The 26,920-nt window shown below is 38.0% G+C and overlaps 1 long non-coding RNA gene across 1 annotated transcript; it reads left to right on the forward strand.

Moving 5' to 3' along the window:
• Positions 1-39: 39 nt before the first annotated feature.
• LOC108590584 (uncharacterized) lies at positions 40-26,920 on the forward strand. The gene is made up of 2 exons (XR_001910156.4): positions 40-729; positions 25,610-26,920. It is a non-coding gene; the product is annotated as an uncharacterized LOC108590584 (long non-coding RNA).

The following is a 26,920-nucleotide window of genomic DNA, read 5'->3' on the forward strand; positions in this document are numbered from 1 at the left end:
GATGTATCCTGGCAACCTGTCAACAAAAGGGACAGGACTGAGTTCTCTAGTAACTGATGGGAAACAGAGAGCAAAGCAGGTATGGTTGTCAGTTTTCTTCTAAATTGACTCCAGGAACTTTACCGATGGACTGAGCAACCAACAGGGACAGATAAATTTAAATCACAAGGCTCTTCTTGGTGTAGAAACAGCTTTTTATTTTTATTTTTTAAGGAAGTAAAGAGAACAATATTTACTGATTATCATATTGATCTTTTCTAGAGACTAAACAATTCTGTGACAGTTAATATTGAGTATCAAGTTGATTGACTTGAAAGATGCAGAGTGTTGATCCTGGGTGTGTCTGTGAGGGTGTTGCCAAAGGAAATTAACATTTGAGGAAATGGATTGGGAAAGGCAGACCCATCTTCACTCTGGGTGGACACCATCTAATCAGCTGCCAGTGTGGCCAGAATAAAGCAGGCAAAGGGTGAAAGGACTTGACTTGCCGAGTCTTCTGGTCTTCAGCTTTCTCCCATGCCGGATCCTTCCTGCTGTGGAACATTGGAATCCATGTCTTCAGCTTTTGGACTCTTGAACTTACATCAGTGGTTTGCCAGGGGCTCTGAGGCCTTTGGCCACAGACTGAAGGCTGGACTGTTGGCTCCCCTACTTTTGAGGCTTTGACTTTCCTACTCCTCAGCTTGCAGATGGCCTATTGTGAAACTTCACCTTGTGATCATGTGACATGTGAGTCAATATATCTTAATAAACTCCCTGTCATATATATATTATGGATGTTCTATGCTTTGGTCTGAAATGCAAGAAACTACGAGATGTAGAAGGTATGCTTAGTCTATTTTTTTAAGATGTCATAAGACATATATAACATTTTAAAAAACTAATGTCAGTGTTTAAAAATATATCTGAAATAATTTTTTCAAGCTTCATATTTAAAAATACTCTGAGATATTAAGATTGTTGTAGTACAATTCCACAGTGAAATGCTCTGCAAGCATTAAAGCTTATGAGGCAACAGTTTATCGGCCTAGGAAAAAGTTTACAATATATTGCTAAATGAAAAAGAGAAGCTACAAAATAGAATAGATAGTATAATCTCATCACATTCTTTGTGTGTGCTCATGTGCACACAAACACACAATTTGACTCAAAGAATATATGCCCCAACATTAACAGTGGTTACGTATGGGTGGTGAGATTAAGGAATATTTTACTGAATGTTTCTTAGGGGTTAGCAACAACAACAACAACAACAACAAACTTCACCTCTAACATTGCAAAGCCCTCCCGCTTGTCCCATATAATGTAATTGGGATATGGAGGTAATTCACAGGACTCTTAATTCTGCTGAAGTGACTCTTCAGGCCACACAAGCAAGAGATCCCAAGAGACGGTAAAGTTTCACATCCTAACTATTCTAACTATTCTGGATATCTAATCTAACTATTCTAGACGTCTAATCTAGATCCTACCTGTTGAATTGAACTTTTCTAGATATCTAATTTATGAGATAATATAAAATATTTCTAATTTAGATGCTTCCAAAATTATAAGGTAAGATATAAAAATAATAATACATGCGTACAATAACATAGAGCTGATGTAATATCAGCAAGTAAATATTGAGATGGGGGCAAGAAAACTTTGTTTTACATGTTGCCTTTTACTAACTGTAGCCCTTAGTTATCACACTTTTCACTTTACACAAACTGCATGTTTTATCTGCCCTATTGTGAGCTTAATGTGATCATTCTTTAAAGAAAGGGCCCAATAAACATCCCAAATACACACCCAGTATTCAGTCCAGTGGTTGGCTATTTGGGCTAGATGGTGGAAGAAGAGACAGGAAGTGCTGGCCTACAGCAGAACAACCACAGGAAAACATCACGAGAGTGGATATTTCTGAGCTAAAGCAGGATAGTCTCTATTCCGGCTGGAGCAACTCTTAGGAGGCCCAAGAATAACTCAGGCTTGCAAGCACTCTTAGCTGCAGCTAATGGTGCACTCTCGGCCCTCTCTTCCCTGGTGTGGTGGCTGAGGTGCCAGCTGCTTTTCTGCATTCATCGAAGCGGCTTCTAAAACTGGCTGGAGTGGAGACTTCGTTTCTTTCCAAATTCTGGACTCATTTTTAATTCATGGGTTTGTAGTTTCAGCCTAAATTGAACTTCCTAGTGTTCAAATGTATTTCATCTTAGCAAAACAGGCGTTCCTAGGCGCGCTCTCCCTCTCTCTCTCTCTCTCTCTCTCTCTCTCCCCCTTCTCTCTCTGCCCCCCGCCCCCTTCTCCCTGTCTCTCTTTCTCTCTCTGGTCTTTTCGAAGGACCAAAACTTTTAAGCTGCTTGTATTTTTTTAAAGCATGCGCAGAGGCATCTTGGACGTCAGATAGCTCTTACAACACACAACCTTTTGATGATTTAAGTGTAAATGAAGCAGAAACATATGGATTCTATTTTCCATAAATCACAAAAGGTCCTAAAAATCATGAAGGGTATGTGTTCTGCATGATGTACTCTGTTTAGTTGAACCCAAAACATCTGAAGAATACTTGGAGGCTAATGAATCCAAAATATTCACCCATCCCTATTTATAACATCGTCGGGGAGCCCTTGATTTATGGTGACAGCTAAACTGCTCACATCTGTTGAGTGGGCAACCAGCAACCAGCGTGAGCTTCAAAGATAACCATATTCCTTCTTCTGTTCCGGCTCCAGGCATTCAATAAGTCAGCCTCAGATCAAAGACGATGAAGCCTTTACTAAAGTTGGTCTGGTTTGCTCTTGCTTGAGCTTTTCTCACCTAAAACAATTGCCAGTTATTTCAAGTTATGTGATATCCAATTATGCTTGTGTCACTGTGGGATGATGCCAGCCTCCATCAATAATCCAGATCTGACCCCTTGTGGCAGCAGCCCCACCACATGGAATTCTGGATTATTTTCCCTTCATAAAATCACAGCTGTTGTGCCTGCACAAGCCCCTGACTTTTTCATTAAAGGTATACATCATATTTTCATGGAGCAGGAGAAATGCTTCTTGCTTGTATCTCTGCCTGTATCTCAAGACTCTTCATTGATGAAAAGCTCAAATCTTACTTTGCAAGCTACCAATAATCCTTTGGAGTTTGTTTAAACTTGGCAGGGACTACGTTCTGTGAGAAAAAGAAAATTGCAATGGCAGCAGCAGGGATCCGAACAGGATGTTTGTGAAGTCTGGCAAAATAGGTCCACCGAGTGCCTTGTTCTCTTCTACCCAATTGCTGTTTACTTCATTCTTATCACCTAACTCAGAAACAGCAAGCTACAGTCACCTGACATCCGTTATCTCAAAACTTTTAACCATCTTACAAGGTAGGCATTTATATCCTTGTTTGACAGATTAGAAAACTGGGGCTGAAGGGCATTAAGCAACTTGCCCCCTTGGCGAGGATATTCTAAAGCAAGTCTGGGATGGACATGTGTGTCTTTCTGGTGCCCAGTGGCTTTCCTTCCACTGCCTTCTGCTAATTCTTGCTGCCATATTGCCATCAAATAACATCTTCTATGAATTGCCCAGACTCAGTAAACATTTAAAAACGAAACTCTCTTGTCCCTGTTTCAGGAGGCTTTACAACACAGTATATACAAAATATTTTCCCCTGACCATAGGAAGGGAGAGCAAAAGACAGAAATCCTGTCCTGGCAATGTTTGCATTATAAGTCTTACCTCAAAAGAGAGAGTCATTTTTCAAATATGCTTTTCTTCACAAGAGCAGTCTTCATATAAATTGAGTTTTATATACTGTACTATATTGAACTTTAAAATGTCTAAATTTAAAATAATGCAAAAAGTGTCCTGTGGTAGATTAAAAGGAAAGGAGGAGATGTTACACTTTAAATACTTTAAAACTTACTTTGGGAGGCTGAAGCAGGTGGATCATGAGGTCAAGAGATTGAGACCATTCTGGCCAACATGGTGAAACCCTGTCTCTACTAAAAAAATACAAAAATTAGCTGGGCATGGTGGCAAACACCTGTGGTCCCAGCTACTTGGGAGGCTGAGGCAGGAGAATTGCTTGAACCTGGGAGGCAAAGGTTGCAGTGAGCCGAGATCGCGCCACTGCACTCCAGCCTGGCATCTGGCCACAGAGTAAGACTCTGTCTCAAAAAAAAAAAAAATTTAAAAACGTATTGTATTTGATGCATCGGAGTCCTGTCCATCAGATCTTAAATCCTCAAGGAATTCTTGCCCTAAGACAGTGTTTCTCAACCTTTTTGTGTTATTGCCCATCTTACACAAAGAATTTTAAGGTTTATTTTCCTAATCTTCCCTCATTAATATCACGGACATACCTTATATCTGTTTATGTGCTATGGTTCTTTGGCCTTCCACAAACAAATGCAATATCTAAGATTATGTCACCCTTGAAAACAATTTTCACTGCTTCTGTGGGGAATGCATGCTGAGGGTCATACATACAGAGAGCTCACAGTATTGACTTCTGATGATATCATGGACAAGCTAATGTACAGAAAGCGGCCAGGAGGCCACAGAAACCGTGGTAATCCTCCACAGATTGCCCAAACAAAAAAGAGCAGCATATTTTCCTTTAAGTGTGTTCAGGAGAAAAACGGACTTTTTGAAAAGGGGCAATACATTTATGATATTTTTTATGTGTTTGAGTGGTTTTATTATAGAAATAGAACTCTTGGAGCTCAAGTGGACTTCAAAATTGCATCTAGTCCAGCCAATTGTCTTCAGGCAAATACGTATTTTTGGTCTGATTTTTAAATTGATGAAGCATTTAAGTAGATGATTTTAAGTTATTTGTTTATGTGATACAGATATAAATTCTGACACCACAGAAAAAAAAATTGTCAGACAATGCTTTTGCTTTATCTTTGCCATAATAAAAACATTGCCAGGACAGATAGAAAGATGTCTTTCTTTCAATCACCCTTCCTATGGATAGGGGATGTTTTCTCAGTGTTGTATCTAGTGTTCCACAGATAATAAAAATATTTTGTATATACTGTGTTGTAAGGCCTCCTATTTCAGGGACATGAGAGTCTAGGTTTTAAATGTTTGCTGTGAGTCTGGGCAACTCATTGCAATCCTGGCTCTCCAGGCTGCCCTGGCTCACTCCTCTACCCTGGTCTTTGACCTCTTTTCCTAACTTTCCCAACAACCCTAAATCAGGACTCAGAGCACCTTTACATAGTAGGTTCTCAGTGAGTATTTGCCTACTATGCTGGAGTTTGTTTAAACTTGGCAGGGACTACATTCTGTGAGAAAAAGAAAATTGCAATGGCAGCAGCAGGGATCCAAACAGGATGTTTGTGAAGTCTGGTAAAATAGGTCCACTGAGTGCACACACCTTATTTTGTTAAAAGAGATCATAGTGACCAGTTGGTTGAAGATAACCAAAGTTAGAAAATGTGAAGGCTAGATTCATGTTTAAAGTTTTTTTACCTTAGAATGTTAACATTTTGAAATAATTTTGCATCTTTTCATAGATTTGGCAGAAGTCCAAAGCCTTATGGCATGTGAAAAATAAATATTTAATCAGTAGTTTATCACCCAAAGGTTTCTAAAGACGATTTAAATTAGTGTTCAGGGCTGATAAGAGTCTAATATTCGACTTTGTAATGTATATTTTATAAAGTGCTTTTCAACTCCTTAATTAAAGATAGTAAGTTATGAGGAAATTACTTCTAATTGTCCTTCTTTCCACCAGTCTCAGAGAAAGGGATATATTTCTCTTTGGTAATTTGCTCCCCTAGTAGGCCTCTCCTCTCTCGCACCTTTAATTTCTTCTATTCTGTTAGCATCTTACCCTCAACTTTTAAACAGACTCAGCTGTCCTCTATGTTGAAAGAAAAGAATCTGCATTTACTGTGTGTTGCCATCCACTTCTTGAGTATGAGTGATCCAAGCCCCTGGTTCTATTCTACACACACACACACACACACACACACACACACACACACACACAGATTTAATCACTTCTCTACCCCATCATTTGGTTTCTATTTCCTTCTCTCACTGAAGCATCTTCTGAGAACATCACTGGTGTTCTCCCAATTGGCTCAGCCAAGACTTTTTCCTTGTTTTCATCACCCACCATGACTTTGATACATTTAACTATTGCCTTCCCACCCACTAGAAATCTCTTCTCCATTAAACACTTCATTGATTTTACAGGCAAAGAAATGTACCAAGTTTTTAGACTGACTTCAAGACCTGATTAGTATGAACATCATCCAGCCAAGAAGTAAGGAGTTCAAAACCTAAGTCATAGTGACAGTGCCTGGTGCTGACACTGTTTGTCAACACCATGAGTGAGTGAAGAGAGAGATGACAGCTGGTTAGTACGGAGCACTGTATTCTGAGACGTGGAGATTATTCTTGTTGCAAGTCAAGTCTTGTGCCGGGCAATTTGTTATTGGGATTTCCCTTTGCTATAACAGGTAGAGTTTTCTGTCTCTTTTCCTTTCCTGATTTCCTGCAGACCTTTGCTAAAGTAGAAACTTTGTTAGAGGAATCACACATGAAGGTTTTACCAAGAAATGGTCATTATCAGCAAGATTAAGTGTATTTACCTTTTAGAGGCTCTCCTTGAACCCTGAAAGCCCTAAGCCAATTCAGGTAAAGACCTGTACCGTACCTGTCTAGTCCTTGCTGACTACCTAATGAGGCTGAATTGAGGGCCCATCGTAAGGGATAAGGATGCTGGAAAAAGAGGCTGAATTGAGGACACGTGGTAAGGAATGAGGATGCTATTGTACAGACACCCACCCTAGGCTGACTTCCCATGAACCAAAATGAAACTTAATAGGAAAACATCCTCTGGATCAGTTTCTTAAATGGTGATAATTCCTCCACCCCAGGAACATTTTGCAATGTCCACAGACATTTTTGCTTGTCGCATATAGAATGAAGGGGAGTGCTGCTAGTGGGTAGAGGACAAGATGCTGCCAAACATCCTAAAAAGCACAACTAAGTCATCCACAAAAAAATTATCTGGTCCAAAACATTGGTAAGTGTTAAGGCTAAGGTTTGTGGTCTGAACTCTGGGTGTAGGGGGAACTCTGAGTGACAATGCTTTCTTTGTAGAATAGGCTGAGTCAACAGACTCTTTCCAGATTCACAGTACATAACTAAGGGGTTCCACTGCAAACGAAGCAGCAGGCACAGAGAGTCTCTGTAGCTTGTTCATATTTCTACAGCTAATAAGTGAGGACACCTTGGAAATGTGCATGCAGGCCCTGCCTGACTCACTTCACAGCCCATGCTTTTTTCCATATCACCTGCTCCAAGCAGCTTAGCTGAAGACATTCAGTTGTATGTGACTAAGGGCAAAATCACTTCTGCAACGCAAAAATTAGCTAGAGAAAGTACAAAGACAGAGAACTGAGACCAAGTGTTCCTGTGAAATTTGTAATGGAATTATAGTAGGACAGAATGAAGCTAGGGTTTGTCTGATATGTGGGCAAGTAGAGACTCTGAGGTGTGAGATCAGAGCCAAATTATAGGAAAATAAGATGAGGTCAGCTCGCATCTAGAAAAAGCAAAGACTGGCAAAGGCTCTTGAGAAGGTGATGATCCCAGCCAGGTGAACCTGGTCTTCACCAGATTCTCTCTTGCATATGCCCTATTTGTTATATCCTCTAGGCCTGGAATCACCCAGCTCTCCTGTCCTCCCCAGCTTCCATGCCAAGTCACTTCTCCTTTCCATTTGTTCTCCTCTAAAGCTCCTTCTCAGAGCAGCTCTTCAATAAACAACCGTGAATTTTCAAATTTTGGCTGGTAAGATAGTGCTTATGCTTCACATTGTTATTATTAACAATATATTATCTCTCTAACATCAGACTCAGAATGGAAAATTTTATTTATACTATTGTAAAGTCAATGCTTTGAGAAATATTAGCTATTTTTGCAGACGAAACTCTATTCCATCTTATTTTGGAAAAGAGGCATCTGAAGTCCAGAGGGGAAAAAGTTATCCACCCAGTTAAAGTAGAGCCAATGAAAATACGGCCTTTCTCACTCTGTCTTTTGTTATTATTGTTTATTTTCTTGGATGGGCAATATGTACATGTGCAGGTGTGCACACACACACACACACATGCACACATACACACATATACACACACATACAACATACATACACACACACATACACACACATACAAAATAAAATTGGAAAATAAAAAATAAGTTCTGTTTCCATCCCTGACTCACCAGATCCCCACTCCAGTACCCTACTGCAGCAACAGCTTTCATGACCAATTTCTTGTGTATCCTCCCAGAAAGACTATGCATTTACAGATGTACATCTACGTGTAAATATTGCCTCCTGATCTGCAACCAGTGTCCTTCCCATTCCTCTTTGCGGCCACCACAGCTTCTATTACTCAAGACAAGTCATGACAAAACAGATGACACATTTGTGCTGTTGAAGGAAAATTTAGTGACTCAGATAGACACAAATTGTTCCATGTACCTTTCATCCTCATTACCAGGTAACTGTGCCAAGGTCAAGTGGTGAAATTCTGATTTAGCACCAAACTGACTGGATGTAACTTACATTTGATGAGAATATGAAATTCAGATACCAAAAAGAAAAAAAAATTGTCTTCAAGTTTTGAGTTTCATAATCAAACTTGTTTTTTTGCTTTGTTGAGAAAATTATTTTTCTTTTAGTTCAATGGTTGCAATGTATCTGAATAGCTAAAAATAGGATTTCTCCAAAATCGCCCATGAATACCTAAATCTTTAAATTTAAGGCCCAGAATCATCACATTTCCAAAATCTTCCTTTAGCATCTCAGGTAAAAGAACCAAAAGGATCTCATTGTTTTAACTGGCCAGATTAGGCTGAGCTTAATCCAAGCTCCTGGCATGAAATGCAGATTTGGCTCACTGTGGCAGTGCCATTTACAAGAACCTGCATTTGAATAAACCAGGAATACATTTCTCTTGGCTCGTATAGAGTCCTTTTGATAATGACTCCAGCCCTCCTAAGGTTTTTGTCCAGGTTGCCTGAAAGTGGACAATTTTTACAAGTTTGCTTTGGCACCCATGGCATGGATTTTTATGGAAAGTCAGTTGTTTTAGTGAGCGCCAGTTTGCCAGCAGATCTCTGTGGGAGCCTCCCAGCCAGTTCAATGAGAACTATATGCACCTAAAACATGCCAAGTGATGTAAGAAGTGACTTGCCCCCAGTTCTTTGCTCTCCTGTTTGTGACCACTGAGACATATTTGCTCTCACTTTAAGGACACACTATTGAGTATGTGCAGTATTTCTGAAGTCAAACAACCATTTCTATATTGAAGCTTCCTCTGCTTTTTCCCTGCAGACATGTCTGTTTCTCTCAGATTAGATCCAATTTATTCTGTCATATCAAACTGGTAAGGCAACAATGATACAGGTTCATTGGGAATATATCTTTTCTATAAAGGAGGCAAAAAGAGGATTTGGTTAGGAGAAGGTGAAAATGTTGCCCAAGAGTTAACTCTCAACGTGCCTTTTAATAACCAGCAGGAAAAAAATCACTCATTTAGGAGGCTTCTAAATGAGTGTGCAGATGTATTTATGTAACCACATGTAAATCATCATGTAATCACCAGGAAGTCAAACTGAGATTGGCTTAAATTAGAGTTTACAAGGTTCTTGGCTCAAGATTAAGTTGTGTCCCACATTTTTCCTTTATTTTATTATTTTTTTCTATTTGCCATTTTGTTCTCATGTTTCATTACTTTGTATAATTGGAAAGCCTATTACAGTTTTACTTTATGAAACACTTAAGAAGACTAAGTTTATTAATGGCTTAATTTAGAAACAGCACAGTTCTCATTTAATAAATTAAACTAGACTTCTCTAAGCCAGTTATTTCATATTTATAAACAATCCTCTAAGTAAATTTTTAAGTAAGGCCAGAAAAGTAATGCATAGCAGAGAAAAAAGGGTACATGGGAATAGATTTTATGTTTCATGCAAACCAAAACTCAAAAGTAACCTGTTATTTTACCTTCACCTTCCCTTCAATTATATCAGCTTTACTATGTTTCCTTTGAATTTCCCTGGGTCAGATGGTTCTCTTAAGCCAAGGTTAAAAAAACAAGAAACCTTTCCAAAATCACACGGTTAAAGTCTCAACCTGCTGTTAAAAACACTACTGGTGAGGCCAGTGCTTCATTCTCTGGGCAGCTTTCATAGGCTATGTGAACTCAGAGAGTCACAGTGAACTGTAGGGAGCATGGCATTCTGTACCACCATGTCCCTGGAAAAATACCATGGCAGACTCTGGGAATTATCTACCCAACATCTATTTCTTACCTCACTGGCTCTTTCCTGTTTCCACTAAAGGGCTGAAGAAAGATTACTTTCCCATCTTCCCTTCCACTTGGGGATAGTCTTGTCACAACTTCTGGCTAAAAAGACATAGGAAAACATCTATTAGAGCAGTGCCTCTCAAACTCTACTGTGTATAGGTATCACCCAGGGATCTTGTCAAAATGCTGAATCTGAATCAAGCAGGGCCAGGGACATTGCATTTTAATAAGTCCACAAGTGTCGGGTGATGCAATGATCTGAGGACCACAATTTGAGTAGCGAAGTCTTAATGGGCTTCTGGCAAGGATTTTCCTTCTTCATTTGGACAGCAGGGATAAAACTTCTCTTGTTCTCCCTTCTGGCTTCCTGCTTTCTAATAGGATTGAAGAAGGACATAAATGTGGAGTGTGGTGAGCCGTCTTATATCCAAGAGGAGTGGAAGCTAACATGCTGAGAATAGCAGAATAGAAGAATAGAACATATCTAGGACTTTGACTGATGTCATTATGCCGCTATAGTCAACTACTCTTGGTACCTTCTACCTCTAGACTTTTTGAAAAATGGAATAAGAAGTATCATTATAATATAAGTCACTACTTGTAATGTTTTCTATTATATGCAGCCTAACAGTTCTTATTTATTTACACAATCTAACCTGGTACATTCAGAGCTAGGTTAATAATCTATCAGCCCTAAGGCAAATTCCATTTCTTATACTCAGTAGCCTACAGAAAGTCACTGGGCCTGGAAAATGGTAATTCTTTGGCTGCCAAGGAGCAGAGAACATTCATTCATGTGCTGCTTGGAAAGAGGCATAAGATTTGGAAGTGATTCTTATATTTTCTTATTCTCTAATTACACTATTCTGAGGAATGATAGAACAAGTGGCTTCCTATGAGTGAGCTCATAAAGTGAAGTTTGCTGCTGAAACTCATTGGTATGCAAAGGCATTCTTTGTTATCTAATACTGAAGATATGGGTTGCAGAATTATAGCAAATTAACTAATGTATATTATTTTGAAAAAGCATAACACTTGCTTCTCCTAATACTAAACACATACAAGGTGAATGTAACTTTGTTAACAATGCATTTTCAATTTACTTGCTCTATTTTTAAGAATATTTTACCGCCAAAGCTCTGGTCTTTCCAATTCTGTCCAACTCTTTCATAGCTTTCTTTCTAACACCTCAATTTTCTCATTGCATTAGTTAGGTTACAATCTTAGCTGCTGTGAAAAACAAACAATTGTAGTTTAAATTAGGTACAGAATTATGTATGCCTCATCTAATGGCCTGAGTGTAAACACCCAAATACAGATAGGCAGCTTCATGGTCAGCTCCTCACATTTCCACATTCTCCATCGACTGTTGAATGGGTATGGTTCAAAGCAAATCCATTGGATTTCATCTCCCACTGGCTAGTGTTTCCACTTGGAAGAGACACTCATCATATCCTTTTCTTCCCATTGGCCAAAGCAGGTTTCGACTTTGTGGAAGTTAGGAAATCACAATAATTACCACATGCCCAGAAGGAGGAGAATCAGAACATTTTTAGAGAGCCAAATAATTGCCACAGTATTTAAACAGTGAATTGCAAATGTCACATGATAAGACTAGAAATAGTAGTTATAATGATTGCTATAAACGAAACCAAAATTTAATTACTCCCCCAATTTTGCTGTCAACACCTGAATTAACCACCATCCTCCCTACTTTGTGCAGTTTTTTATGGCTTTCTCAGATATGGGCCATACCTACCAATGTGTGGCCTAATAGCGAGAGTATAAAGGAAACCATGATCCTGTTGGTCTATATTGTATAGAGAAATTGGCCATGCAACTAAAAGGTGTCATATTTGATGTTTAAAAAGAGTTACCTTTCAAAGATATTTTTCATTTTCTTCTAAAATTGCTAATTTGAACAGCACTGGGATTAGAAAAATTTGTGAATAGGGTATGATTTAGAGACATTTTATAATATTTTGAGGGTAATATCTCCTTTCTACTCTCTATCTCTGTTTTCCAAGTATTTTTTAAGTCCGATACCAATACCTAAGTTTTCACTTTCCAAGGAGCAATTCTTATTCAGGATCATTTCCATCTCAAAATTTACAATCAAACTTTAACTCCACTGTGATCTATTCTATCTATTTCATTCCACTTAAAAAAAAAACACAACTTATTACAAAGTGTTCATAGCCAAAAGGAATTGAATATGTAGTTATTCTAAGTAATAAATTTGCAAATTTACGAAGGCTTTCAATACCTTAAGCCAAAGGAGAGGGAATAGGAATCTCAGTATTCAGGAAAAGAATTATGGAATATCTCTCTGAACAGATCTTCTCTAGGGGTTTCCCTTAAATCGCTCCATAGACCTTGAAATGATTGGTATAAACATGAATAATATGTCTTTTTGATTATCCTGCAATTTAAGTGACCTAAATGATATCATCTAATGCTGGCGAGGATGCAGTTTAACTGACCTCTAATATGTTGCCTTGTATTGTAATGAGATGGCTTTTGTTGGAAAGTCAGTTTTGATGATAAACTCAATTTATTAATCAAAGATTATGCATTAAGTGTGATTGCTGCTGAATGTTAGGTAAAATGCAAAAGAAACATTCAATGGTCCTCCTCACAGTCTCCTCTCCTGGAGTACTATCTTCTCTGAGTTCCTCTAATATATATATGCCCCTTCACTTTCACGTGCCATTAGATTTACTGAAACGCACTCATCCCCCTTTTCCTATCCCATCTTACAGTTTTGCTGATGAATTCCTCATTTATTATGCATTATTTCAATGCTACTTTCTTTAAGAAGCCATTCAAGGCTTTATGAGGAGGGGATTCAGTCCCTTCTATGTGTTTCCATGGGACTTCTACTTTCTCAAAGCACTAGCCACTCTGTAAACCAGTCTGCACTACCCAAATTAAGGAAAACCCCATCAAGACAGAGACGGTGGCTCCCACGGTGTATGGTCTGAATGTTTGTGTGCCCCACCTCCTCCTTAACCTACAAATTTATATATTGAAATCTTAAGCTCCACAGTATTAGGAGGTTTGGAGCCTTTGGGGAGGTGATTAGGTCATGAGGGCAGAGCTCTCAGGAATGTGATTATTGTCCATGTATTATAAAATAGGCTTTAAAAAGCTTGTTTGCTCCTTCTACTCTGTGAGAACACAATAAGAAAGCAGTCTACCACCCAGAAGAGGTCCCTCACCAGAACCTAAATGTTCTGGCACCCGAATCTTGGGCCATCCAGTCTATGGTATTTTGCTAGAGCAGCCCAATGTGCCAAGCTACTTGGTCATTGTTGCCTTCTTAGTACATCAGGTGTAGTATCTGAAATACTGCTTAAAAAGCATACGTTGAATACATTAGTTAATATATTTAACATTGTAGAAGATTGTCTCTTTCTAATATACCTATTTGTTTTACCCTTGCCTGATGTTAGGGTTTCAAGATTTAACTGTTGTAGGAAAGCAATAATAGATACAGAGAGATCTACTCTATTAAATATAGATCTATGTAGACTAACATGTTATCTAGAAATAAGTGAACAATCTCACTATTAGGTGAAACAAAATATGTAAATAGCTGTAAGCACAAAGATGCCTCCAGCAGTCTTCTTTATCTTATCAAATATCAAGCATATTCCAAATGTTCCCAAATAGGGGAATGTTTAAATTAATTATAGTGTTATGCTTGAATGGAATAATATGTAGCCATTGTAATGATGGTGATAAAAATGGAGGGTTGAGGAGAGTATGTCATAACATGGAAACGCCTTATAATAAAATGTTCGTCGATTACAAAGTAAGATAATAAATCGTGTGACCATCATTATTACAACTATGTGAGAATATTTACATGAAAAGAAATAATGGTTGCCGTTAATCGAAGAATTGCGGGGTTTTGGGTTTATGTTTCTATTTATGCAATTATGTTACTTTTATAATTGAAGTATGTAATAACGATATTTGTGACTTTAAAAGCAACAAATCTGCATTATGGGTGACAAAATAAGAGTTTGCCTAATCTTTGTGATTCAAAGTTGAAGTGATAAATGTGAAGAATGAAAACTTGTATTGACTGGATAAAAAAGAGATTTTACTTCATGTGATTAATTAATAGGGAATAAATTGGTAATTCAATAAAAATAGTTTCTTTCACAGAACTCTTTTTGCCCAACAGAATGTGGACAGCAGAACTGCTTCATCAGTGGGAAGGAAGGCGCACCTGGAAGGTGGTGATGCTAGGCGTGGTGGGAAATGCGCCAGTGTGTACCGTTCTTCTCTGGTCTTTGTAAAAAGAAATACTAACTTTCTGTGTGAAACACCTAAATGAGTCGATTCCAAACGCAGAAGAAATTTAAAGGTAGAACAAGCAAATAGCTAAACAAGGGAGTGTTTCTGAGAAGAAATATGTCAACTCTTGGCTCAAGAGCAAAACAGTCTTTTCATGAAGGGAAGTGTTCACAGCGTCTATTAAATACATACCCAATCACAAAAACAAAACCCATCTGTTTAATATTAACATTTGTAATAAGCATTTTAAAGAAAGGAATGTAGAAGGCAAATATGTATTGTGTAACAAAATGTACACTCTTGGGATAAGTAAAACTTCCTCTGGAAGAACTGTAGTACTCCAAAGCTTATTCTTTATACCAAAAGCAATAACAATTCATTGCATGACACCACAATAGTAGAGGCATATTCTGCTCTTTGAGAGGAAAGAATATTAAGCTGAAAATTGAGCACATGCTCCCATATTATAGAATGCCAAACTTCCTTGAATGCAACTGACCAAAGCAAAATTATATAGCCGAAGTGTACCTTAAAATTTAGAGACAGACATGATGTATTTTAAAATCATGACTTAGATATACTAAAACTTTTGGCTACATTAAGAAATTATTTGTCATGTACTTCAATATAGAATCAAGATATACTAATTTTTATTAGTATACTGGCATTAAATGAATGTATATATTTAAAAGCATATATTTAAAAGGAGGCATCTGAGAAAGCAAGGTTGAAGGTAATAGAATACGAATGTCTAATCCAAGGGTTGTTTCAGTATTTTATAGCTGCTTTATGCACAGGAACACAAACCATATTAGATATTTAGCAAGTGGGGGGAAAACCTGCTTTCTGTCAGGGAAAGAATTATGTCTATTGAGAAACACACATTAATAGGTCTGTCTGGTTCAGAAGAAGCTGCCCCTCTTGGTCAACATTGGATGATGTCGAGCTGTTCTATCCAATCAAATAAGCAATAGGCACTTAGAGCTATTGAAATGTACATGGTAAATAAATTAAAAGTTAATGTCACGTTTAATTCATTTAAGTGGTTAACATACATATGTGATTAGTGGCTACCATATTGTGTAGTGCAGATTATAGAACATTTCCGTCATCATAGAAAGTTCTATTGTATAGAAATAGTCTGGGTAAAGTTTGGGAGACAGAGAAACTACTCTACAAGAATCCTGAATTTAGGGTTGAGTAAGACGTTCACAAAATGGCAAGGAGATCTGGACAGAGAGCAGAAAGTTGTGGTGTGGAGAGAAGATAGAATCTTGTTAGAAAAGATAGCCTGTTGGCTACAGAAACGTCTGAAGTGTTTTTTCAAGAATGAATACCTACTACTAAATGGGAACTGCTCCACCTTCTCCCACCGACACCTTTTGTTACAAATCTTCAGGAAACCTAGAATGGAACAACACAGCAAGGGCTGCTGCCTGGGCATTAGAAATAGAACACCGCACCCAATGGCTAAAGCTGGTGGCTAGAGATAAGAACTTAGAGGCATCTCTCCTGCCTAGCAGACTGGGCCCCCTGTTTTCTCACCACTTCCTTTAAATAAACCATTCAGGCATTTGCCCATGAACTTAAAGTGACCCATATTCTCTCTGCCTGACCTTTCATTCTTGCCTTGCACACCCCAGGGATGGAGTGTTGCCCCCTCGTTTCATTGTACTTCCTTGCCCACGGTCTGTGAGTAAAAAGCTTTGACTATCTTTCTTTTTCTGGTGGTGCATTGAATTTTCACCTTCCCTCTGAAGAATGAGGGAATACCCTAGACTGGGTTTTCCAAGGAAGGCCAGGACAAACACAAGACCAGGCTCCCAGTGCTAAAGCCATGGTCAGGTATGCATAAACTGGACACAGGTCAGGCAAGTCTCAAGGATGTCTGCCAATATAACCAGGTTCTCCATGTGAGGGACATCCTGGTCTCAGGTCAGACAGCTAGGCATTAAGCCATCTGCTAGGTGAAAGAAGTGTCCTGTGAAAGACATGCCACGTTCAGCTCCTCTTCATTTCCTGTTAGGGCAGGATGGTTAGCCTCTCTGGCACTGGAACCATGATTTAGCGAGGAGCTCTCAAAACAACTCTCCTCCACACATAGCCATGAGTCAATGGTATCTGTGGCAGTATTCGTCAGTGTCATATTCGGCATTTGGAATGAAGCATGGAAATTAGAAATTCAATAGATATAGCAACTTAAGGTCAGAGATAACGAGGAAAGAAAAATAAGACACCCGCCCCTCCTCAGTACACCAACGTAGCCATAAGTAAGGATCCCCAGACTGGGCGCAGTGGCTAATGCCTATGATCCCAGCACTTTGGGAGTGTGAAGCAGGTGGATCACCTGAGGTCAGGAGTTCGAGACCAGCCTGGCCAACATGGTGAAACCTCATCTCTACTAAAAATACAAAAATTAACCAGGTGTGGTGGCAGGTGCCTATAATCCCAGCTACCATGGAGGCTGAGGCATGAGAATTGCTTGAACCTGAGAGGCAGAGGCTGCAGTGAGCCGAGATGGCACCACTGCACTCCAGCCTGGTCGACAAAGTGAAACTATCTCAAAAGAAAGAAAAAAGGAAAGGATTCCCAGAGAGCTGTCTAAAGCAACTTTTATTTAAACTAATTAAAGGTGACTTCAGTTGATTGTAGAATTGCTTTAATTCTCCAATTGATACAAGTTTCACACATGTGAAAAAAATCATAAATTGTTATTCCTTTGTCTTTATTTCCTGATAGACAATAAACATTTTCTTAGGCATTAAGAACCCGAATGCCTTCTCCTCTATTTATCCAGCTCAGAAAAGACTTAAGTTATCTATCTCTAAAAGACCTAGAGATAATTTTTATGAGGTGGAAATTCCTTGATTGACAATGAGAGATTGATGGAAAACTTTCTCTTACCCTTCTTTTATCTCTGCTCTCTATTTGCTACTGCTTTCAGATATGTTAGGAATAGAGAGAAATTCTGGCAGAGCCTATTTTGTGAGTTAGATGTTCTAGCTCAAAATAAGGTAAATGTTTATGTCACCAGATTTCTTGGTCAATAGCAGGAAGACGTTTGGCTTCTTGGGTGGCTGCAAGAGTAACTGACTGTCCTTTTGTTTTCCAGAAACCAGTAACATTCACCATATTAAACAAGGATTTGCTGTTTACTTGTGGATTTTTTTTTAAGTCTTTTGGTCAGCCCTGCAAATAATAAAGACGTCTAAAATTAAAAAATACCAAAAATAACTATGGCATTTCCTTAGTTAAGCATAATGGCTTCTTCAGAGCAGACTCACTGCATAAACACTGAACATTTTCTTTCCCTCCGGTAACATCTGTGAACAAGTTTACCACTCGGGAAAACGAGGGACTAATTATGTCCAGACACGGGTGGGCACAGGTGCTTCAACAAACCATTCCACAAACACATCCCAGTTCTGACAAGTGAGCTATTTCTGACTGATCCTTTGAGACTTCCAGTCACACTGTGTGATTGGCCTGGGAGCAGGGTGACCCACTGGCAGGGCCGTCAGCATCACCAGCCCAGGGGACGGACTTTACTGGCAGAGTGCCTTTCCTGAACATATTGACTCTCCCAACAAAGAACGGCAGCCCAGCGATTTATCAAAAGCAATTGTGTGTTTCCTGGGTCTAGCCAAACATTTGGTGCAGGTTACACAACCCTCTAAGACCAAGCTTCAGTGTGACTCTGAAGAAAAGCTGTCCCCTACTAGTTCAAATTATAATGAACCTCTGTTCTCCCACAGCGACCATTTTCAGGGATGTTCATCGGATACTTAATCATGTACTGCTTTGTGAGAGGTACTTGTTCCACTTGTAATAAAAAAAATTTTTTTTTCATTTAAAATGTTTGCGGTTTACCTCTGTTAAATTAAATTTATGGATTGTATCGCACTGGGCTTTAAATGAAAAGACATTTTTTTTTTCATTGCACTGAGCTTTAAATGAAAAGAATTTCTTTTTTTCATTTAAACTGTTTGCGGTTCACCTCTGTTAAATTAAATTTATGCATTGTATTGCACTGAGCTTGTACATAAGGCCCCAAGACACCAGGCCAAACTGGAATGGAATCATGCACGCTAGGTGCCACATAATCAAACTGATCATGGCTTTTTAAAAAGCCAGTTTAAACAACAACAACAAAAACAAACCGGATTTCAGCAACCAATCCAAACAGGTCCAGTCACCCTAAGCTGGCATATTAAGGAAGCTCCCTCTTCCTTAACCCTATAAGGAAAAGTAGCTTTTAAACAATGAATTCATGTTTTGTTTCTTGTTAGATGTTCCTCAGCCTTTCTGCCCTTAAGCCTACTCCCTCTGCTCAGCTCATTCCAGTGCCTCCCTGTTTTGTAGATGGAATGCTGCCTGATTCACAAAACACTAATAAAAACCAATTTGATCTTTGAAACGCAGCTTGCTGAAATTTTGTTCTTTGACACCCTTAACTATATTTCATACTTTTTGATGGTAAAGACATTTTTTTTTTAAATTTTTTATTGCATTTTAGGTTTTGGGGTACATGTGCAGAACATGCAAGACAGTTGCATAGGTACACACAGGGCAGTGTGTTTTGCGGTAAAGACATTTTTAAAACGTTTTATTTGATTTGTATTAAGTGTGACTGCTTATGTCTAATAAGTCTTAATCTATTTTTGTGAATTTGAAATAGATTTTTAACATTGGAATTTAGAAATAAGCATAAACTCTTAACCCCTTATAAAATTGTTTTGGTAGCAAAATACCATTTATCTAGCATTCTAGTAGCGTCAGAGAAAGAGAAATTAATTCTCTTTTATTGAAGTTGGCGATTGGTGAGTGTGTGAAAAGGAAAGGCAGAACAGATACTCTAAGGCTCAGAAGATCCAGAGGCATTATTCGATGTACTAGCAGAAGGAAATCTGTGGAATCAATGAACTACTCAAATGCATACTGCCTGTCTCTAGAATTATCCAGATAAAAATCAAATGCTCTTCTCTGCTTCCTAACACCCACTGCATGGAGGCTGGTTATTTTATAATAGTGATCTTGTTCTGATTGTAGACACATCGTATCTGGATTTTCCCTATAAATGACACTTTGTATACTCACATATTGGATACATCAGCTAAAACATGTGTTTAGCAAGTCAGTGGTTTTAGAATTCAATGTTAGCTAACAAATTCTTTTTGCAAATGACATTTTACTTGAAAGACCTGTGAGAAGTGAATAAAAACCATTATTCTTGAATACTTTTTAAAAAAAATCCTAGAAAAGTGGAATTATTTGGCCTGTCCAAAAGACAGAACATTTTGAGAAAGAGTTAGCTGTTCTCAACCTTATCAAAAGACAGACTAAGAAGATATACATAAATAAAATGCCTTTAATCATGTGTAGCAAGGGAGGATTTTTTTTAAATTGATATGGAGTCTCACTCTCACCCAGGCTGGAGTGCAATGGCTCGATCACGGCTCGCTGCAACCTCTGCCACCCGGGTTCAAGCGATTCTCCCGCCTCAGCCTTCCGAGTAGCTGGGATTACAGGTGCCCATCACTACACCTGGCTACAGCTGTGCATTTTTAGTAGAGATGGGGTTTTACTATGTTGGCCAGGCTGGTCTTGAACTCCTGATCTCATGATCCACCATATCGGCCTCCCAAAGTGCTGGGATTACAGGGGTGAGCCATGCCCTGCCAAGAGGGGATTTTTCTTTACTTTCATCTTTGAGAGTGGGCGGTGTGTCTGTTTTTATTAAACCAGCATCAGGCTTTGTTATCTTAATGATGCATCAAATGTATATGCCCACGAAACCATTACCATAATCATGATTGTGAACATATTGATTACCTCTGAAACTTACCTCTGAAAGTTTCCTTGTGCCCTTTTTATCTCTCTTGCCTGTCCCCCAACCTGACCTCATCATCCCCAGAGGGACACTGATAACCTTCTGACACTATAGTCTGTATTTTCCAGAATTTTATATAATTAGAAAAATATATTATGTAACCTTTTTTGTTTGGCCTCTTTCACTCAGCATAGTGATTTTAAGATTCATCCATGTTATGCTCAGTACTTTTTAGTACCTTTTATTGTTGAATAGCATGCCATTGTATGGGTATACCAAAATTGGTTAATCCATTCACCTTCGATAGATTTTGGGGTTGCTTCCCATTACTGCCTATTACCAATGAGGCGGCTAATATTTGTATATAAGTCTGTGTTTTGGCATATGCTTATATTTCTCTTGGGTAAATACCTAGGAGTGGAAAGGCAGAATCATATAGTAGGTGTATGTTAATCTTTATAAGAAGCTACCAAATTGCTTTCCAAAGTGGTTTCCATTTTATATTCCCAACAGCAGTATATGAGAACTAAATTCCCTCTACTTCCTTGCCAACATTGATGTGATTATACCTTTAATTCTAGTTATTCTACTAGGTGTGTAGTAAAGTTTTGCAGTTTTTTATACTCAGCTTATATATTACAAATGCCAATGTACAGAATGATATTCTCGACTAACTGTGTTTTTTAAACCAGTAATAGACACAGTGTCACTGACCATAGGGTCCTGGTAGGATTCAAAACCATAAGGCAATCAATATCTGAGCAGAAGCTCTTCATCATCTTGTTGGCTTCATGGTATTTGTACTTGAGGGAAGGCTGGATCACCAGTGCACCTGTCAATTTGTCTTTGGAAAAGACCCAGTGAAATGGCTAACATATTATATGAGAAAACACCCCTCTGTGGTACTGCTTTCTTTAGGTCTGTGATTTATGAGCAAAGAAGAGGTTCTTAAAGCTACTTTATGTTTGACACCTAAAAGAGATGTGTAGGATCAGGAAGGGGATGAACTGAGCATAAAGGGCCAACTGCCCTGTTTTCCCAGTCCTTGAATGAGAGCGTTTGTGCAAGACGTAATACTTTCAGAATTCATCAGTCATATCCCATATTGGATAGACTCTACCTTCTGGTGTTATTACTCACTTTTTCAGTTTCCTTCTAGTTCATTCAGGAACCCCATTTCCCAGGGACTTTTTATTGCTATACCTTGGATAAGAACAAGGCAGATCTTTGGGCAAGTGTGTAGCCAAATAGAAACAACAGGGTTTGAAAAAGGCAGTGGGTTGTATCTCACCAGGGAAGAATGTATCTAATGGGAATTTTAATATTTGATACATTTTCCCTTACAGTAATCCAGTTTTCCTCTTCCCAGTATTTCTTTTCAACAATTAAGGCTAGACTCAGAGTTTTATTATTTCAGGAAAATAGTGTATTCCCTGGATCACAAATGCCACTCCTCAGATGTAAGTCTAAAATCAGATTTTTTGAATCTTTTGTGAAACAACAGTTTTAAAATTCAGACCCTGTTGAAACAAAAACTTAAAAAAAAATTCCAAACTTTTCTTTATATATTAAGAACAAAACATGGGAGTGTGAACATAAGTAGTATAAGCCACAGTAAAGAAAGAAGTGAAGATAGGCTGTAAGGAAATACTTTATCTAACAGAAATTAAAAAAAATATATATATATTTTTGACTGAGTCTCACTCTGTCACCAGGCTGGAGTGCAGAGGCATGATCTCTGCTCACTACAACCTCCACCTCCCAGGTTCAAGCGGTTCTCCTGCCTCAGCTTCCCTAGTAGCTGGAACTGCAGGCCTATGCCACCACGCCCGGCTAATTTTTGTATTTTTAGTAGAGACCGGGTTTCACCACATTGGTCAGGCTGATCTTGAACTCCTGACCTCATGATCCACCCACCTCGGCCTCCCAAAGTGCTGGGATTACAGGTGTGAGCCACCGTTTCCTTCCAAAAAGATTTTTCTAATGGATGTGGAGCAGAGCCAAGACAGGGTAAAGGTTTGGTAAGAGGTCATATGCAAGTGTCCTAGCTCTTCTCTTAGTGCCAAATTCTCTGTGACGATGAGTAGGAAGATACAAAATAGGAACAATTCAGTGGCATTGGAGCTAATGGACTGTGTCCACAGAACCAGTCCGTGAGACTACACTCATTAGCAAAGCTCTATGGTCTGTTTGGTCTTGGTGTCTGAAGAGCATAGCAATCACTGACATAGAGGCCTTGAGCTCTCACAGAATCCTGCACACTGCATCAAAGTGTGGGGTAGCAGGCAAATGTTCTGGGCTTCCCTGTGGGGCACTGAGGTACCAGACCAGCCCCACAAAGAAACCTGTGGTACTGGAGTTAATGCATAAAAAGGCAATGATGAAGTCCATGGTTAGTGATCTGTGAAATTCAGCACAATTGCACAGCACTAGTCCATACAAGACCAGCCACAACTCAGCAGACATCTGCATATCTCACCCAGTAAGGACGAAAGATAGTGCATCTCAACAAATGTTGAAGACCACAGGATGGCATGAGGAAGAGATTGGCCTCCCCAAATACTATAAAAATGCATTTGCTTCTTCCAGAGGCCAGTTTGGACAGAAAGAAAGGGAGTAGAAATTTTGAAAGTGAAAATTAATCCTCTTAAGAAATTAAAACTAAGAGAATAATTTACCTTTAATTGGCAAGTGCAATTATTATTTTTCTGCTATTATCAACAGGAAAGGGGTTTCCAAGATAAGATGAGATCAGTTTCCAGATACAAAGAAACTATTTTTTTGCAGATTTGAATTGTGCTGTACACTTTTTACCAGCTCACCTCACCCAAGCCCCCAGCAACCACTGCAACACATATTCTTATGTGTCAGCAGTCACCCCAGGCATAATTCTCCGGGGACAACCTGGTCCCTCAGCCTCATGCGAATGCCTCTGATCTCCCTGAGTCCCAGCCTAGAGCACCAAGGCTACTCCTTTCTCTTGGGAAATGATGCTGTTGCCTTGGGTAGAATATGAATCTCCTGGAATAAATAAACACAGATAATAATGCTTTGTTGATTCAGGTCATCTCACCCTTTCTTTCATAGAGGGGAGGACAAGAGAATTAGACCCTTGTTTAGACTTCACTTCAAACATGGATAGTGTACATGAAAAGGAGACGCAAAGCAGGTTTATACAAGTCCCTTATTCTATTCTGTTAGCCTTATATATAGGTCTTTAAAGAACATATAAAAATAACAGAAGTAATACTTAACTTTTAACTTCTAATTGATTCTAAAATTACATAAGGTAGAAATCTTGACACAATCAGGAATTATAGTTAATTCCTGATTAATTAATTATTTATTTATTAATAAATAATTTAATTATTAATTAAAAATCAGTTAAGACATTTACTTTAAAAAATTTAATGCACGTCTCCCTTTTTAATTTTAACTAAAATATGCATTTATTCATCATTATACAAATTATACAAATGAATGAACATTTGTTTACCAATCTTTTGATTTAACGCCATTAGGTCAAATGATTGAACACATGCTGTTATTCTTAATGAACTACTTCATTGTGTATTATTTATAAATTATAATTTTTATTTAATCCACTTATTTAAGGTGGATTGAGCTCTTGGAGATACTTGTGAAGTAATTTGGGTGTAAAGTCATTCTAGAGTAAGATGATTCTCCACTCTATTTTTTACACTAATTATCCATGGCAATTCAGTGGTAATTTTTAGTTACTCATCTCTATCTAATTTTGAATAAGTTTTCCACTTAATTCATAGAAGCAACTTTAAAAAATTTTTAATTCATGGTTTATTGATTTATGTAATGTATTTTCAGTTTACATATTTCAAGTAAGTACAACCGGCATAAATTGATGTGGAAACAAACACAGCTGACTATGGTATTGGTCAACATATATCTGAATTAGTAGGTGCTTGCCGGACTGGAGAAAATCTGCCAACAGTGAACATTCGGCAAGCCATGCGCACCAGTGTGCTGGAATGGAAAATATTGGTTGCTACAGAAAGTTGATGAATTGATCATAAGGTAATAGAGTTTATTACAAAACCATTCCCAGCAAATTCACATTACATTATACAGCAAGTTTTTATAAAGCTCACCAGAAGAACCCTTTATTAACAAAGTCATTCAGTTTTCATGCGCCCATTTTGTGGTGTTCATGAGGCACTCTTCATATGTGATTTGTTACTTTTGTCTCTATACAGGGTGAGCACCCCTCATCTGAAAATCAAAAATCCGAAACTTTTTGAGCACTGACATGATTTCTCAAGTGGACAATTTTACACTTAAGTATTTAATACAAGCTTTGTTTCACTCAATATTACTTAAATATTGTATAAAACCACAATAGATAAGGCCATGTATATAATAAAGGGTATATGAATTTCATAATGAATATGAAATGAATTTCATAAATGAATAACTTAAATAACAAATGAATTTCATGTTAAGAAGGGTCTCATCCTCAAGACGTCTTATTATATATATATGCAAATATTCCAAAATCTGAACAAATCTGAAATATGAAACACTTCTGCTCCTAAGCATTTTGAATAAGAGATATTCAACTTGTTGTCTATTTGTTTCCCACCTGGTTCTCTAGCTTTGAAAGATAGAGTTGTCCTGTTTTTTTAATGCACATAGAGAGCTTTTAGCCTGGTTTTTAATTAGTTCTATTCTGCTTTTCTGCGTCTATTCCTTATTTTCCTGCCACCATTTAACCCAACTTTTATCAACTCAAAAGATTAGTTTTATACTGTGTTTTAAATAAGCAGTTTTTCAAAATGTTTACTAATCAATAAAGCAGGGACAATGTGATGGTTAATTTTATGTGTCAAGTTGACTGGGCCATAACATGCCCAGATATTTTGTTAAACATTATTTCTGAGTGTGTTTGTCTGAGTTATTATTATTTCTGAGTTTCCAGAAAAGATTACCATTTGAATCACACTAAGTAAAGCAGATTTCCCATCCCGAGGTGAGTTGGCCTCATCTAATCTGTTGGGGGCTTGAATAGAGCACAATGTCTCCAGTAAGAAGAGTTGGCTAGCTCAATCTGTTTTCAAGCTGAGACATCAACCTTCTCCTACACTCAGACTGGAACTTACATGATTGTTTCTCCTGTTTTCTAGGCCTTCAGACTTGGACTGGAACTACATCCCCCTGCTCTTCTGGGTCTCCAGCTTGCAGAGGAAAGATTTCAGGACTTCTCAGCCTCCACAATTGCATGAACTAATTCCTTATGATAAATCGCAATCTCTCTCTCTCTCCTACACACACACACACACACACACACACACACACACACACACGTATCCTCCTATTGGTTCTGTTTCTCTGGAGATCTCGACTAATACATGCACCTTTCAATCAGATTGGCCTAATGCTGGAAGTGAGCCATCCATCTCTACTGTGCTGAATTTCAACCTTTTAGTTGCCTGACCATGGAGCGGTCTAGATGGCCTGGGTAGCAGAAACAGTCAAAGGCTTAGAACAGCAGCTATTTGTCCTCATGTATCTTAACATTTTAGCAAGTATAGCTATATCTGTGTGTGACAACAAACTATAGAATTTTCTTATAATTCTAAGGCATTTTATGTGTATATATATGTGTGCAAAAATGCATATGCACACTAACATAACTCCCAGAAATGATTTCCACTGACAAATCATAATGAATTGTAAAAAATCAGTATGACTAATTTAGTACATAATACTAATTATTCTTAGAATTTCCATCACTAGGAGTCAAATATTAATAATTTTACCATAAAAGTGGTGGTAATCAGAAAATATTCTCACTTCTTATGGAAAACTTTAAAGTTGAAATGGTGCTGTTTCCATTAATAGCCTGGATCTCATTAAGTCATTAACACATTCTAAATTCAATGACAAAAATTTGAAGTAAAGCAAGCTGCAAAAAGGAGGAAGCTTTATTACACTTTAAAATATCTCTCTGCTTTGAGCTCAGGTTAAAGCTGACCATACCAAAGACATAAAAGTACTTTTTAGTGTGAAATGACATTTCTGGTCATGTTTCTATTGGATGAGAAATGTTAAGTTTATGACAATCATCCATCCTTAGTGTGAAATTTTATTTTTATTAAAAATGTGTTTATTACTCAAGTATTTATAGATTAACTAATATGCTGTCATGAATTTTTTTCAAAAGAATTCAGTGGATGGGTGGAGGAGTTGGAAGTATGGATAAAATGAGATTGGCTGTGTTTGATAATTATTGAACCTGGTGGTGGGTAATCGGGGATTCATTATATGATTCTATTTTTATGTATGCTTGAAATTTTCCACAGTACAAAGCCCTTTTCTCTCCATTTTCTATTTTTTACTTTAGCCATAATTATACTTGTGTGTCAAACTCATATTTTAAAATGTAAAATAAAAGATCATTAAGATCGTATGTATCCAGTTAAAATTAAAATAAA

This window comes from Callithrix jacchus, chromosome 2, assembly GCF_049354715.1.
Source record: "Callithrix jacchus isolate 240 chromosome 2, calJac240_pri, whole genome shotgun sequence".
NCBI lineage: Eukaryota > Metazoa > Chordata > Mammalia > Primates > Cebidae > Callithrix > Callithrix jacchus.